We start from the raw sequence: 17,745 nt of genomic DNA on the forward strand, positions 1-17,745 counted from the left end.
AGAAATTTATTTCATAGACTCAAGGCTGCCTGTTTGTTTAAAATGTTAACATTCTTGGGAGAAGTGGCACATTATTCTTTATTAATCATTTGTATCATAGTATGCTTGAATTTGTTATATTGATTCATTGATTAGAGAGCCAGGGATATTGTGGAAGTGAAAAAGCTCAGAATGGAGAGTCAGAAATCAAAGAGGAATTTTACACACTTCATTATTTTGTTCAATGGCAGCAAGGAGTTTAGAATTAGAATTATTTATGAATATTGGTCACAGGAGAGTTTAACATCCGTTGTGGGGTTTAAATAGTTTGTTTGCTTCTTTTATCAGGGTCTTTTCTGGTCAGCTGGCGCTATGTGACATTCCACAGCTCAGGGGCAGGAAAGTTAATAAGGGAGAATTGTTGGTATTGTTCAAAACATAATTTAGTCGAAATTATCAAAAAGAAATCATACTAGAGAATGCATTCAAATCTTTGGTACAACCAGAAAGTGACTCGGTTATTGATATATTTTTTAAGCCATTAAATTCCTAAAATTTATTTTCTCCTAGTCTGAAATTTTAAGGCAATAAGGCATAGCAATTTTCAGACAACAGAGAGTTAACAGGATAACTATGCTGGAGGAAATACAGGAGTCAAGAGAAACACTTTAAGTTAATTATTAAAAAAATATGAAGTCAAAACATTAAAATACCCCTGGTAAACAAAATGAAGTGGTTGATTGTGAGATTGATCACTATTCAATTTAAAATAATTCTGTATGAGGCTTCTCTTTTTCTTAGGTTGAACTCGCTTCTGTTAAGTACATCTTCATTTCTCGCACTCCTCCACTCCCCGGGGCCAAACTTATTTCTGCCATCATCTGTACCTCAAAAAATGGTACTACCATTCATTCCATTATTTAAGTAAAGAAATTTAGAAGCTATTCTTGATTCTGTCCTTTTTCTCACATTGTATTCTATCCATCAACACGTTTCCTTGGCTCTACCTTTAAAATACATCATGACTTCATCCACATTAAATCATTTCATAGTTAACACTATCATCTCTTACATAGACTACTGCTATTTTTTTCTCCACAGTACAGACAAAATGGTCTATTAAACATTTCAGTTAGCTTATGCCACAGCATACTCAAAAACTCAGTGCACTGTAGGTCCTTGCCTTAGTCTACAAATCCCTATGGGGCTTGGGCCTGGCCATTGCTCTGACTGCTTCTCTCACCAAATCTCCCGCAAGGGTCTCTCTCTGGCCCTTTGCTACAACTGCTTTGGTCTCTGGATGGGTTCTGAAGGCGCCAAGCTCATCCTACCTCAAGCAGTTTACAGCTGCTGTTCTTCTGTCTGAAATTCTCTTTCCTCAGATATTCACGAGTCACGATTTCTCTTAGCTCATACATCAACTTTCTTGAACTCCCTGCATTACTCTCTTTGTTTTCACCCTGCTTTATTCTTCTTAGCATTAATCATTACATGATATTATATTACATATGATTACATATTATTTTTAGTGTTTATTGTCTGCTTTTCAATGAGGACTTCCTTGACCACATAATTTAATAATGCTCAGTCTGTTTCCCTGATATTCCTAATTCCCTTTACCCTCTACTAATACATTGCATTTATCACTTTCTAACATTGTATGTAATATTATGCTATTGTTCCTAGTGTATTTCCCTCACTAGAATGTAAGCTCCATGAGAGTAGGTACCTTTGTAGGTTTTGTTCACTGGTGCATCCCCAATGCCTAGAATAGTAGGTGCTCAATAAATAGTAACTGAGTGAATAAAGGTGAGGAATGAAAAATTTGTTGAGTGATTGGAAAAAGTAAGGAAAAGCTCCCTATGGTTTGTAACCTAGTGATATTAATTCCCTAATCAAATGTTCTTTGGGAGGCTCAAAGTTAGTAATATGCTAAGAAAATCCCAGTTGTGGTGAAGTTCACTTTTGAAAGCTTTAATTTTTCAAAGTATCAAATGTTCATCTATTTACTGATGAAAAGAGAAGCTCAGAGCAATGCCCTGTTGCTCTTCCTGTGTATGTACTCGTCTCTTAAGTATCAGGGGCAGAGAGAATCAGCTTAAATTATTTTGGGGCTTTATTTTCCATTTGGGGAACACATTCCACGATACAGTCAGTTCTGCTATAACACTCATTTGAAATCACAAGTTTGTTTCAACGCAATTGATATATTAGGGAGCAATTTGCATGTAATGCAAATTCACTTGTGAGTGAATGAAGAAAACTACACCCAACTGAATTGAGCCACATACAATAGAAATACACAAAACGCACATTTCTCAAACATCTACGAACTACCTCACAGTTTAGACCTATGCTATGAGCCACACCCACCTTCATATGGTGTCACCACTTTGCAATTTCAGACAACCCTTTTTCTATCACTTCACAGTAACACAAGTTGTAACCCTTGCCATGCCCACATCTGTTAGCCAACATCAGGTCTTTTCAAGATGAAGATTATGCATTATCTTGAAAAAACTTAAATACTGTAGAAGTTATGTATTTATTAACCAATTAACATGTGAAAAACTGCTGCCCTTTTTAATAGGTTTGCGTCTTTTTTTCATGTGTCAGAGATGAAGTTTTTTTTTAATTAATTTTTATTGGAGTATAGTTGCTTTACAATGTTGTGTTAGGTTCTGCTGTACAGCAAAGTAAATCAGCTATATGTATAAATACATCCCCTCTTTTTTGGATTTCCTTCCCATTTAGGTCACCACAGAGCACTGAGTAGAGTTCCCTGTGCTATACAGTAGGTTCTCATTAGTTATCTATTTTATACATAGTAGTGTATATATGTCAAGCCCAATCTCCTAGTTCATCCCATCCCCCCTTCACCCCCAGTATCTATAAATCCATTCTCTTCGTCTGTGTCTCTGTTTCTGCTTTGCAGATAAGTTCATTTGTATCATTTTTCTAGATTCCACATATAAGCGATACTATACTATATTTATTTTACTCTTTCTGACTTTACTCTGTATGACAAACTCTTGGTCCATCCACGTCTCTGCAAATTTCATTCCTTTTTATGGCTGAGCATTATTCCACTGTATATATGTACCACATCTTCTTTATCCATTCTTCTCCTGATGGACATTTAGGTTGCTTCCATGTCCTGGCTATTGTAAATAGTGCTGAAGTGAAATTGAGAGGCATGTATCTTTTTGAATTATGGTTTTCTCCGGGTATATGCCCAGTAGTGGGATTGCTGGGTCATATGGTAGTTCTCTTTTCAGTTTTTTAAGGAACCTCCATACTGTTCTCCATAATGGCTGTATCAATTTACATTCCCACAGATGAAGTTTTGAGTGTTGTGTCTCTAACTACATTTTCCCTCCATAAGCTCTGTGATTTATTATTTATTTATTTATTTTAATTTAATTTTTAAATTAATTTTATTTTTGGCTGCGTTGGGTCTTCCTTGCTGCGTGCAGGCTTTCTCTAGTTGCAGTGAGCGGGGGCTACTCTTCGCTGCGGTGTTTGGGCTTCTCTTGTTGTGGAGCATGGGCTGTAGGCATGCGGGATTCAGTAGTTGTGGCTCGCGGGCTCTAGAGTGCAGACTCCGTCGTTGTGGCGCATGGGCTTAGTTGGTCTGCAGCATGTGGGATCTTCCCAGAGCAAGGCTTGAACTCGTGTCCCCTGCATTGGCAGGAGGATTCTTAACCACTGCGCCACCAGGGAAGCCCCTATTGCCCAATTTTTTGTAGTGCATAATTTTTAGGAACACCTATGTTGTGTTATAGCTGAACTAGCTGTGTTTTCAAAAGGGACTAGCAAAATGTCTAGTAATAATAATACCTTAAAATTGTGTTACACTTTGCAATCTATAGGTTCCATTTTTGTTATCCAATTTTTTATTTTAATAATGATTCTTTGAGTAAGATACTTTATAAATGAAGAATCAAAACATGAGAGAGGGTTGAGAACCTTGTCAGGGGTCAAAAATCAATGTCAGAACTATAGTCAAATCCAAGCCTCTGTCTATAAGTTCAGTTCTCTGCCTCAGCAACTACAAGGACCAAGATGAGAGGATACTGGCTCATTTCTTTGATCACTGTCTTGCAGATATGCATTCCATATCCCTCTGTGGGAAAAATATTTCTGATAGTCAAATGAATACCTTTATTTATTTATTTTTGTGGTACGCGGGCCTCTCACTGCTGTGGCCTCTCCTGCTGCGGAGCACAGGCTCCGGACGCGCAGGCTCAGCGGCCATGGCTCACGGGCCCAGCCACTCCGCGGCATGTGGGATCTTCCTGGACCGGGGCACAAATCCGTGTCTCCTGCATCGGCAGGCGGACTCTCAACCACTGTGCCACCAGGGAAGCCCGAATACCTTTGATTGAGCAGTGAATTTTAAAAAGCAATACAAGAATATTAAGTTAAGAATTTTAAAATTTCACATAACAGCAGAATAGGAAAGAGAGCAAATCTGAATTGAGTGAGGGAGGCATTTAAAGGCTAAGGGAGGATGATTCACCCATCATTTGCTCCTATAAGCTCCTTTTCATGGATAGTCATTAGCTCCCTGGGAATTTTATGATGTCATGATTTTGTCCTGGGTTTTCTTGACTGTAGGGGACGGTATATCGGTGAAAAGAACATATTCCTGTCTTCCTGTGTTGACTGTCTCTTTGTCTTTCATCACACACACACATGCACACACACAACACACATACACACACACACGGCTTCTTCATCCAGGTCTTAATTTACACTGTTTCTTAAGATAGATATACTTAATGGAAAATGGTTGACTTGACTAAATTAGAAGATGTATTTGCTGCCACGAGTCAATTTCTCAAGTTCTTGACGTTTTTCATAAAGAAAAGAATGACTGCAAGTATTGGTTTCTTGTTCCCTTAAGATGAAAGTTCTTTGAAAAAAATCCACCTTCAGGAAGAAGCAAACATGTTGTGTGCCTTGGAAATATGACTTATTAACTTGTAATGGAATTACTCACAAGACAGCATTAATGGCATTTTTGGGCTGATGCATCTCTTATCTTGCTCTGGAATGCTAGCATATTTTTGTGAGTAGCAGAGACTGTGGCATTAAAACCCCTCTCACTAGGATTCTCAAGGATACTTGTGCCAGTGTGACAAATGGATTATTTTATACACTACCAAACGTAAAATAGATAGCTAGTGGGAAGCAGCCGCATAGCACAGGGAGATCAGCTCGGTGGTTTGTGACCACCTAGAGGGGTGGGATAGGGAGGGTGGGAGGGAGGGAGACGCAAGAGATATGGGAACATATGTATATGTATAACTGATTCACTTTGTTATAAAGCAGAAACTAACACACCATTGTAAAGCAATTATACTCCAATAAAGATGTTTAAAATAAAAAATAAATAATAAGAATCTGAGCACTGTATGGTGAGCTGTCAGACTGATGCAATCATGGAGACTCATGAATCATGTGCTATTTTAATTATCACATTAAGCACAATATTGTAATTTGAGATTAATTCTAACATTTGCATTTTGCCTTGCCTCCTATGCCAGACAATCAAATGTCACAATCTGTATTGTTTTCCTAAGTTTTCAGTGAATCAGGAATCTTCTATAGGAAAAGACACTGTAACGTATAACATTGTAATACAGCGTTCCTCAGATCTTTGGTATTATACTGACCTTGTCACTTTTGCATTCTAGTAATGCTTCTAAGTATGAGTTTATTGCTGAAATCTTATGTTTCCAGTGGCAAATGTCAGATGTCTATAATTTTAATGCCAGATGCCGTGACTTTTGAATAATTTCTTTTGATAATGAACTTTCGTTTTCTTTTTTTTTTTTGCGGTTCGCGGGCCTCTCACTGTTGTGGCCTCTCCCGTTGCGGAGCACAGGCTCCGAGCGCAGGCTCAGCAGCCATGGCTCACGGGCCCAGCCGCTCCGCGGCATGTGGGATCTTCCCAGACCGGGGCACGAACCTGCATCCCCTTCATCAGCAGGCGGACTCTCAACCACTGCACCACCAGGGAAGCCCGATAATGAACTTTAATTACAACAGTCTGCAATATGACTAAGATGATTGGGTGATTCCTGTTCCTTATGGACTCCTTGGGTTGTTTATTCTTGTCATTTTCATTTCGGTGCTTTCATGCCTTGAATTTTATAGGAGAGATTATTGAAAGATAAGCAAGTGAAATAAAATGAACAGTTTTGAGCCCACTGTTTGTCCATGTACTCATTAATGCCACTCTGACATAGGTGATGGCTGTCCTCAGTTTAGAGAGGATGATGGAGAGTAAAACAAAGGAGACCTGATGTTATAAGAACCAGTATATAAGTAATTCCAAACATTTTTAGTTTAAAAATCTGCATTAGCTAGTTTTCTTTTAATAAATCCGGCTTTCTCTCTTTTGCTGACTATTTCCGTGTTCATTAAGCTCGGAGGACACCCACACAGTGTGCTCATTGTAAGTATCCGTGGTGTGAACCAATGTATAAGTCTGGAGAGCATGCTGTAAAAAGCAGCCAAGAGTCATGGTCAAATCTACTAGATTACGGATACTTATATCCAGGCTATGTTAGAAACTTTAAAAATACTTAGCAACTGTCTAGCCCAAGCCCTTAGAAGTACTTACACAGATGAGCACAATCCTTTCTAGGTCTCTCAGGAAATAGACCAGCTGATAAAAATAATTTGCTCTGACCCCCTAACAGGCTTGTTGCTGTTATCTTACAGGGCAAATGTTTAAAGTGTGATACTTTATCCAGTTGCTTGATCCACATCAGTGTAAAAATATAAAGTTGGTTTGTTTTCGGTTAAACAGAACTGGAATATTAGAATATAGCTGTTTTAAGCTGTTATTTTGATGGTCCTATTTTAAATACCAAAATGGGATCACAGTTCCTTCTATATTCAGTAGACTGTAAGGGATTTGATTGGGAGGCTGGACTGGAATTGTTTTTCTATTCTGGTCAGTGTGCCCTGGGCTGCAGGCTAAAGAAAGCACTCAGTGCCTCCCCACCTCATTATTCTCATCTCCCTAGCAACTGCAATGGCATCAGTGCCTGAAACAGCCCTTGAAAAAGGATAAAGATCATTGTGTTGAAAGTTATTCCTAATTTTGCAGAGATAAAGATGTGTGTGCATCCATCTGCACATTTTAAGCAGAAAATCACAAGAGTGAAAAAAATTACTGGAGTGAGGTGAAAAGCTGAGTATCAACATACAGCTGGAATTCTCACTGAACACATATTCTTATTGCCATCTATATCTGTACCCTGAGGTCAAGGGAAGGTAAGACTTTCACCAGGGACCCCCGCTGAATGCTCTGGAGCTTTGCGTCAGCAACTTCTTTGGTAAGACATTCCATTCATTCAGTGATTCATTTAAGAATATTAACTGAGCATCTATGTGTGTCAGACACTGCAGATGCTGGGAGACGCAACAGAAACACAAAACAAGTAAGACTCCTGCTCTTAGGGAATTTCTATTCCAGTGTACATTCATTCATGTCTTGATATGACTTATGAAAAGGGCCTGGAAAAAGGCCTGCCACATTATGAGTAATCAATGACCAGCATCCTCTTCTTATCTTCTCCTTACCTGAACTTTACTTTTCTAAAGGAAACCTATTTCTTTTAGTTGGTTTGAATGAATAACTAAATCTCTTAGCAGTTTGTTGAGATCTATTGGTGAGTTAATAGAAATGTATTTGAAAGCCCTGATCACTGCCTTTACTCAATGGGAAGTACCAAGATAATTGATGTACTCAAATGTCTTGTTTATTTTTATATAATGTGCGTTTGTTATTTATCTCTTTTGGCAGTTGGTTACGCCAGTTTCCATTAGAATCTTTCTCAGTGTGGCCTTATTAGCAGGTCAGTGAATTTAGTAAGTTTTCCTTTAACCACGTTTAAATTCATTAGGATGGAGTGGAGAGTATGCACTTCCAGGGTCCACTCATAGTGTTTGGGATGTTCTCAAAATGTTCCTATAAATGACTCATCCAATAGATTGCATATAGAGATTGGACAGGAAGAAGAGCATTTTTCTATGGTCACATTTATAGTGAAGATGAAAAAATAATACCTAAACCCCAAGAAACACAGTAGAATCTTTCAATAAAAATCTGTTTTAGCAAAAAACACTCAACAGGTGACCAAATACTAATTTGCCTGCCAAGGGCTTTGATTTCATTTTTACAGCCTTTCTCCCTTACAAACCATCTCATTACCTTCTTACCTTGTTGTTAGTGTGCTATGAAAGGAAACACTGGATAATCAGTCATATGACACTATTTTGCCAGTTAACCTCTTCTGTTCCAAAGTAGACTTCTAGAGGTAGGTGTGTGTGTGTGTGTGTATGAGAGAGAGAGAGAGAGAGAGAGAGAGAGAGAGACAGAAGAGAGAGAGAATGATTAGGAGGTCTTCATGTAGTTACTTAGAAAATATACTAATATGTCTTTTCTTTATTCTGATCTGAATTCCATGCTCCAAGACCATAAACTATTCCAACTTCATTTCTACTGGTTAGTTACAGGTTAGTTAGACCTTGGAGGAAGTTACTTCACCCCTTTACATCTTTTTCCTTCTATAAAGAAGAGAGTGGGGAGAGTGAAGTTTTTGAGAAGGCCTTTGAAGTCCATCCAGTTATAAGATTACTCTGTTCTTTTAATAAATGTCTTTGAGGACAGTGCCCACTCTGGGTTCTTTGAACACACCCTCTAATATCCTGACACACTCATTAGCAAGAATGGCTGTTATCTGAGCCTGTGAGAGCATGGGAATCACTTTGGTGGAACTCGATCTAGAAAAACTGAGATCGAAAATGTTGTAGGATTGAGCATCAGCTTCATATTAATGCCTGTTTCTCTAGTTATGTGTTTGTTTTTTTTTTTTTAATAAGAGAAAGCTAGCCACTGAGGTAGAAATGCTGGGAAAAAAATATGTTTGTAAATTACTTCATTAAAACTTGGCAAAGGATATGAGCCAGCGAAAATAGTTTAAAATTCCTAAAAAGAATCTACCAGAGAAAACACAGAATACCTTTAGAGAAATTAGGCAGTTGTACCACTCATAAACAGAAGATCTGAAAAATTTAAACCTTTAAATAATATAGTAGATCAGGTTTATTGTAAAGTTTGGTTGTTAGATATTGGGACAACTTTTTTTTGACAGATCAAGAGGGTTACAACATATTACAATTAGTCACTGTGTTTTAATTCGTGACATAGCTAAATACAGGTAATAATAAAAGATACTGATAACAATGTGCAGTTAAATAAATCTTTGACACTACATTCCCAGGACCTTCTCAAACCTCACACATGGCAGATACATGATTTCTTACTTTATTTTCAAGCCAGCACTGTAACTATCTTTGATGTCCCCTACCATCTTTCAAAAGTAAATAACTATATATTTTAAAGTAACTCCTTATTTAGCAGTATGTATACAACCCGAACTTCGTTAATACAGGAAAACTGAATGGTCAGTTCTTTTCTCCATGTGCACTTCTCCCAATCCCCTCTCAACCCCTTGTTGAGTCATTTGCTTTTCTATCCAGCTTGTAGCACCTAGAACTCAAATTCCTGCCTCAGCCGGATTACAAACTTTTAATCATCAGGCACCTCCTGGGCCATGTGCAAATAGCAAAAACAACAACTCCAATCCATTGATAACTTTTGTTGGATGTACTTCAAGACAGATCTAGGATCTGATGCTTCTCATCACTTCCAGGGTTGCACCCTGGCCTTAACCATGACTGTGGCTCTCCTGGGTGGGTGAAACACCTAACTCATATCTCTGCTTCCACACTTGCCTCTATGGTCTTTTCTCTGCACAGCAATCAGAGTGACCTTGTTAAAATGTAAATTCACCAAATGGTTGACAAATGGAAATTTCTCTTATAGGTATATTCAAATGATAAATGAAGGATAAGTGACAGAATGCAAACTGTTATCATTTTGAAAGGATTATCAGTAGGCTGTTACCACCACAAAATAAAATTTAACCTGCATTACTGTTCCTCCTGATAAAAATATTCTTCCTTCACCTATGAAGTAGTTTTGTACAAAAAATAGAACCTGAGTCTGAACAAGCCACTTGATCTTACTGCCAATTTATAGGAGACAGAGGAACATGTTACATGAAGCCATAGGCCTGCAATCAACAAAATCCATACTGTGGCAAATTCTGCAGAATAAACAACCCAGTTTTTTCAATAAGAGCAAAAATAAATGCAAGAAAAAAAAGAGATGTTGGAGGGCTTCCCTGGTGGCGCAGTGGTTGAGAGTCTGCCTGCCGATGCAGCGGACACGGGTTCGTGCCCCGGTCCGGGAAGATCCCACATGCCGAGTGGATCCCACAGCGGAGTGGCTGGGCCCGTGAGCCATGGCCGCTGAGCCTGCGCGTCCAGAGCCTGTGCACCGCAACGGGAGAGGCCACAACAGTGAGAGGCCCACGTACTGCAAAAAAAAAAAAAAAAAAGGGATATTGGAGACCCTATAGATTAAAAGAGACTTAAGAGATAGCAACAATTACAAAGTGTGGATCTTATTTTGATTCTTATTCAAACACACAAACTAAAAAAATTGTAAGTTTACCAAGGAACTATGACCACTCACTGGACATCTGATGATATTAAAAAAGCATTGTTAATTTTTCAAGTTTGAATCAGAGGTGTGATGGTAAATATTTAACAGTTGGATCTCCAGAAATAAAAGCCCTGATTTTCATGTTTGTTGATTTCCGTGAAGTATATACTCCCCCTATGGCCGATTTCAAGGTCAGAGATCCCTGAATGAGAAGAGATGCACACAGGCTAAGCCAATGCTTTCAGGCTAAGCCAATATATGAACTGCTCCAGCCCACACTGGGGGTGATAATTATATTGCAGTGGTGTTAAAAAAAAAAAAAAAGTGCCTATATTTTGGAAGTGCCTACTAAAATATATATAGTTGAAACGACATGTTGTCTGAGGTTTTCCTCAAAATGATCTGGGGTGGGGGTGTGTAGGGAGTATAAATGAAAAAGTATTTTAGTCATAAATATACTGGGGTTTCTTATACATTTTTCTCTACTTTACATATGATTTACATTTTCTAAAATAGAAAGATTTTAAAAAGTAAGTCACATCTTCTACTGAAAATCCTCCAGGGACTACCTTTCTGAGTAGATGCCAAAGTCCTGACTATAACATGAGAGGCCTACACTTGACCTTCTTCTTTCACTCTGCTCCACTGGTGTTGATCTCCCTGCTGGCCTTTCAGTATGCTAAGCCTGCTTTCTCCTTTGGGCCTTTGTACTGGCTGCTGTCTCTGCCCAGAATACTTTCTCCCAGATGACCACAGAACTCACACCTTCACTTTCTTCAAGCCTTTGCTTAGATGCCATCTTCTTAATAAGGGCCCCATTGAATGCTCCATTCTGCCCACAGCCCCAGCCTAGTACTTGTGATGCCTAGTACTTATCATCTTCTAACACATAATATTATTTACATATTTAAATCAATATAAACTACATATTTAAGTAGTTAGAATAGTGCCTGGAATGTAGTGGTTACTCAAAATAATTTTTTATTGAACAAAATGAGTGGATGCAGGTGACATCTGTGAATGTCACAGAATTTTTCTTCTCTTGTTTGACACTTCTGATTATATTACCTGCACTGACTACAACATTTAAATTATATTTTTGGAAGATGGTACTGCTGGAAACACTTTTTAATATTGATAAAAATAGTACAAATTATCTTAGATTCTCTTCAAAAGCTCAGTATAAATTTGTTTCTACACCAGAAGTGCAGAGGTAGAAACCTTTTAAGAGACTATAATAAGTATCTTAAAAACAGAATCAGTAAGCTTCCAGAGGAAAAAGAATGACAGTTTGATTAGTTTACTTCCAAAATGTCTTGGCCATTGTTTTAGGGAGTTTACAATTTTTAGTTAGGAGCTGAAACAATTTTTAGTTAGAATCTTTTAGATTCTAGAATATTTGCTTGAACCAGAATTCCCCCACCTCCACTATTCCCCCATTATCTTGCAGCATATACTTAGATATATGCTTTTTTCAGTACTTGTTCATCTAGGTAGATTAACTTTGACACTCCTTAACCATCATCCCCAAATATTCAGGGGAACATCTTGTAAGAACTTCAAGGAAGAAGAAATCTCCTCACTTTTTGGACTTTCAAGCAAACGCTGTTAATTCTAGATGAACTTCCTAATGGCATGGTCCAAACAGAGAGCTCAAAAACTTGTCTGATGTTTTTTTCGTACATGTAGTTAGGGTACATGGATCTAAATGCTATATTGAATTGTGTAGTCCTTTTAGTACTCTTCGTTTCTGCACCGATTTCTTTGCTCTAGCAAACAAAATTAGCTATTTCAGTGACCCAGGAATAGGAGCACTCCAGTATAGAATGTGAGAACCATGGTTGGTTTTTTGCTTAAATCACAGCCAACTAATGACTAGAGGGCTTGGTTTTCATTCTGTTGCACAGCGTTCAGTGGGACACTCAGGTATTGAGTAAAAGGAGAAAGGCTTATTAGAAAATAAGCATATGAAAAGATGGGGAAATGCAAATTAAAACAACAATGAGATACTACTACAGGCCTGTCAGAATGATTGAAATCCAGAACACTGACAACACCAAATGGTGGTGGGGATGTGGAGTAACAGGAACTCTCATTCATTGCTGGTGGGAATGCAAAATGGTGTAGTCACTTTGGAAGACAGTTAGGCAGTTTCTCAAGAAATTAAACGTACTCTTTCCTACAATCCAGCAGTCACTCTTTGTTATTAATCCAAATACATTGGAACTGTGTCCACACAAAAACCTTCGCATGGATATTAATAGCAACATTATTTAAAATTGTCAAAAGTTGGAAGCAACCACGGTATCCTCCAGTAGGCGAATAGATAAACTGTGGTATAACCAGATAGTGCAGTATTATTCAGCACTGAAAAGAAATGAGATGTCAAACATAAAAAGACATGGAAGAACCTTAAATGCATGTTATAAAGTGAAGGAAGCCAATCTGCAAAGGCTACGTACTGTATGATTCCAACTATATAACGTTCTGGGAAAAGCAAAACTATGGAAACAGTAAAAAGACAAGTGGTTGGCGGGGATTAGCAGTGAGGAAGGGATAAATAGGTGGAGCACAGTGGATACTTAGGGCAGTGAAATTACTCTATATGATCCTATAATGGTATTTACATGTCACTATACATTTGTCAGGACTCATAGAATATACAATACCAAAAGTGTAACCCTAATGTAAACTATGGACTTTGGGTGATTATGATGTGTCCGTGTAGTTTATTGGATTGTGACAAATGTACCACTCTGGTGGGGGATTGATAATAGGGGAGGCTCTGTGTGTGTTACGGGGGCAGCAGGATATGAGAACTCTGTATCTTTAGCTCCGTTTTGCTGTAAAAAATTAAGTCTGTTTAAAAAAAAGATAGGCCTAATAAAACTGAGAGGAGAGTACCTAAGTGATGCCTTAATGTGACTAGTTAAGGAATAAAATGAAAGGCTGCTCCATAATGAACTAGATTGTTATTTATTGATTTGCAAATATGAGCATAGATTTTAGGAATGAAAATCAAAGCTGTGTTTCGAAATTAGAGTGGATTAGATCTCATAGTCTTTTCTGTTTTCCTGCAAAAGATGCAGTATGTGTAGTGATGCTGGTTTCAGATCATTTCCTAAATATTCCAGTTGCCATAGCAGCCAAAGCTGATGATGGAATTTATATACAAAGTCCTCAGAAAAGAGATTTGCCAAAAAAGTCTTTGGAGTTGCTCAAGATAGTTGGCTTTTTCATATCTCATCTTCAGAACATTTCTTTGCTTATAAGTTTTCAGCATTTATTCTAGTAACTTAAGATAGTAGTATTTTTTTTTTGAGCTAAAAATATGTACCTATCATCTAAGTGACATACATGAAATGGTCAGTGTAGTAACTAGACAAAATAATTGAAACACTGACTTTCCTGGAAAATATGGAGACTATTAACAAGCCTAGGAGTGTCAGAGTTTAGAAAGGGAAGCTCCAAGAGTCTTCAGAACTGCATTAGCTCATGTTAGTTAGCCCTTCTTTCTCTTTAAACATATTATCATTTCTTGGGGACTAATCCTAGATTTAAGGTTGTACACACTAGGGACTTCCCTGGTGGTGCAGTGGTTAAGAATCCGCCTGCCAATGCAGGGGGCACGGGTTCAAGCCCTGGTCTGGGAAGATCCCACATGCCACGGCGCAGCTAAGCCCGTGTGCCACAGCTACTGAGCCTGCACTCTAGAGCCCGCGAGCTACAGTATTGAGTTGTGCTACAACTACTGAAGCCTGTGTGCCTAGAGCCTGGGCTCTGCAACAAGAGAAGCCACTGCAATGAGAAGCCCGCACACCGCAATGAAGAGTAGCCCCTGCTCGCCACAGCTATAGAAAGCCCACACACAGCAATGAAGACCCAACACAGGCAAAAAAAAAAAAAAAAAAAAAAAAAGGTTGTACACACTAGAATTAAAATTAAAGGGTGAGAAGTACTTGTCATGTCAGCAGAGATCACTGAACCAGCTCTGGACTCCCCTGGAGATGCAATTTTGTAGCCTCTTGTTCTTTATCTGCTGATTTATGTGATGGTAAACATGCCCCAGCCTTGGGCACAGCTCAGTTGACCTTATTACATTTGTTTTTCTTTTCTAGAAGGTTATCCTAAGGTCACCAGAATGTTGTGAACGGAATCAAAACAATGGACACTAAATTCTTTCTCCATGGCTATGTGATCTCCTCAGAAGATTAGATGATGGAAGTCCTGGAGACTTTGAGAGAACTGACCTTTACCAGTATTGCTACTACCAATTAACATGGTTTCCCTGTTGACTGGTGCAACCAAGTATTTGCTTAGTGTTTAACATACATAGAAGATAACAAGCCTTATTTGGGGAAAACTATTTGTGAGATACTTCTTCTGGTCTACCAGAATTTTCTCTAAAGTTGGGTCTTGGTTTCCACTTAGCCTAAGCATAATAATACACAAGGGTGTAGATGACTGTGCTGAGTGCTATGAAGAAACAATAGAAGGTGCCATTAGGGAATATGGAAAAACCTGATTTAGTCGGAGGGGTGAGATGAGCCAAGATCTTCCTGAAGTGGTAACATTTAAGCTGGGACCAAAAGAACGAGTAGGTGTCAGTAAGGCAAACAACTCTACTTGGATTAACTGACCTTATTTCAACTTTTCAAACATAAAGCAAGCTCCCTGATCAGGGTATTCACACAGGCTACTTAACATTGGCTTGAAATGCTGGTCCTCTCCTGGTTTGTGATTATTTTTGTAATTATCCATTTAATATTAGCCTTCCCTAGTAATCTGCAATCAGGAGTCATATTTCTTTCTTTATCATCTGGATTTGAGTAATATTGAATTACTTTGTGATTCCTCTTCTTTGTCCCATTAGTCACTGTCCATCCAACATCTCCTTTGAAGGGAGTGAGTTAATGTACTGGTAGCAGATCCAATGGCAAATGAATGAGATTTGGCTTGAATATTTTTCTGTGCTGCCCAAGTTCCCTTTAATAAAATAATTTTGGTGGTTTTCTGGTTGACTATCTTTAATATATTGCTTTACCATTTATAGTAATAGCACACTTGTGTTTCAGTGTTTGATTTAGGTCTTGTAGTACTTAAACTTTGCGACATATTACAGTTGTTCCTTCACCATTTCATTGGACACTTTCAGATGGAAGTAGATGCTACTTCGAGTCACTTGATTTTACTTTCTTTGATACTGTTCATTAGAAAAGGATTCTTGAGGACTTCCCTGGTGGTCCAGTGGTAAAGAATCCGCCCTCCAATGCAGAGGATGTGGGTTAGATCCCTGGTCAGGGAACTAAGATCCCACGTGCCGCAGGGCAACAAAGCCTGCACGCCACAACTACTGAGCTTGCGTGCCTCAACTAGAGATCCCGCATGCCACAGACAACAGAGCCTGCGCACCTCAACTGGAGAGCCTGCATGCCACAAACTACAGAGAGTGCTCTGGAGCCTGCGTGCAACAATTATAGAGCCCTGGATCCTGCGCCACAACTGGAGAGAAGCCCACGTGCCACAACGAAAAGATCCCGCATGCTGCAACAAAGATCCTGCGTGCTGCAACTAAGACCAGATGCAGCCAAAAAAAAAAAAAAAAAAAAAAAAAAAAATATATATATATATATATATATAATTATAAAAAAAGAAAAGGATTCTCATTACCTCGTACACTTATATCTCAGGATTAGGACACTGAAAATCTGCAACTCCTTAAATCAACCCATTATTGAAGTCCAGATTAATGGGGGATTTAAGGATTTATGAGGTCAAAAGCTGTCTGTGGCTTAGTACTGTAATTATTTACATGTCAAGAATTCAGCCATGCCTTTTATAGACTTCACAGCAGCTCAAGCTTTACCATGTAGTTCTTCCTAGTATTGGCCAATTCTACTGTTGAATTTTCACCTGGTGGTGATGCCCCTGGTGACAGGATCATTCTTACTTGCTAATGAATTCCTAAATTTCTGAAATGAGGTTTTTAGGATCACAGAGTTTGTTACTGACTTTTCTCCTGGTAGAGCTGAATAATCAAAGCCACATTCAAATCAGATATGAAGAAAGCTGACTATCTATTCCTATACCTCATTACAAAAATTCACACCTTATATTGGTAGGGCATTCTTGTTGTGTTCTTTCTGAATTTAATCCACTCATTTTAATCTGGTTCTGAAATGGTGCTGCTATCCTTCTAAGGATTGATTCTCATAATCTATCTGTCCTTTCCATCCTTCTCTTTACAAATTAATTCCATAAACATTCATTGAACACATTCTATGGGCCAGACAGTTTTCTAGGTTCTGGGGCTAGTGCAGTCCATTAAAGACACAAAAATCACTTTCTTAATGGAGTTCACATTCTAAAGGCATGAGACAATGAGTAAGAGAAATAAGTAAAATATAGCATTTTAGTTGGTGATGAGTGCCGTAGAAGAAATAAGGGAGAGAGATGGAGTGTTGGTGGGCAAATTGAACATTTAAGTCAGGTGGCCAGGGGAAAACCTAGCTGAGAAGCTAACCTTTGAGAACAGATGTAAAGGAAATGAGATGGCACTATTGGGGGAAGAATGTCCAAACAGGAAGAGCAGCAAGAGGGAAGATCCTAGAAGAGAAAAGATGCCTGGAATGGTCAGGGAAGGATGAGTAGACCGGAGGGGTAGGACCAGTAGGGAGAGGAAAGGAGATAAGGTCAAATATGTGACAGGGATCAGGCCGTGTGGGGCTGTGTGGGCTACCTCAAGGACACTGTGGCTTAGTTACTGCGAGGGAGATGGAAAGACCCTGGAGTTTTGAGGAAAGGAATGACATGATCTGATTTACACATAAGCAGATTTACTCTGGCTGTTGTGTAATAGGCTGAAAGGGATACAGTTGGAAGCAGGGAGACCAGTTAGGAGGTTGTTGCAATAATCCATGCAGGAGGTAAAGGTGCTTTGGATCATAGTGGTGGCTGTGGAGGTGGTGAGAAGAAGGATTCTGGCTATATTTGTAAGGTAGATCTAAGAGAGTTTGTTGATAGATGGGCATGTGAAGGAAAGCAACAAGTCAAGGATGACTCAGAGTTTTTTGGCTCAAGCAACTGGAGGTGTGTAGTTGCTATTAAGAGAGATGGGGGGGGGCTTCCCTGGTGGCGCAGTGGTTGAGAGTCTGCCTGTCGATGCAGGGGAC

General features: G+C 38.8%; 1 protein-coding gene and 1 long non-coding RNA gene across 13 annotated transcripts in view; both read left to right on the forward strand.

Annotated features, from left to right (window-relative positions):
* LOC132598275 (uncharacterized) overlaps positions 1-15,583 on the forward strand; it is a 38,696-nt gene extending 23,113 nt beyond the window's left edge. Inside the window, exon 2 of the long non-coding RNA XR_009566300.1 lies at positions 14,692-15,583. This is a non-coding gene — a long non-coding RNA (uncharacterized lncRNA). The remainder of the gene's footprint in view (positions 1-14,691) is intronic.
* RGS7 (regulator of G protein signaling 7) overlaps positions 1-17,745 on the forward strand; it is a 606,659-nt gene that overhangs the window by 34,278 nt on the left and 554,636 nt on the right. The window lies entirely within an intron of this gene.

The sequence above is a fragment of the Globicephala melas genome, chromosome 1 (assembly GCF_963455315.2).
Source record: "Globicephala melas chromosome 1, mGloMel1.2, whole genome shotgun sequence".
In the NCBI taxonomy this organism is placed as follows: Eukaryota; Metazoa; Chordata; class Mammalia; order Artiodactyla; family Delphinidae; genus Globicephala; species Globicephala melas.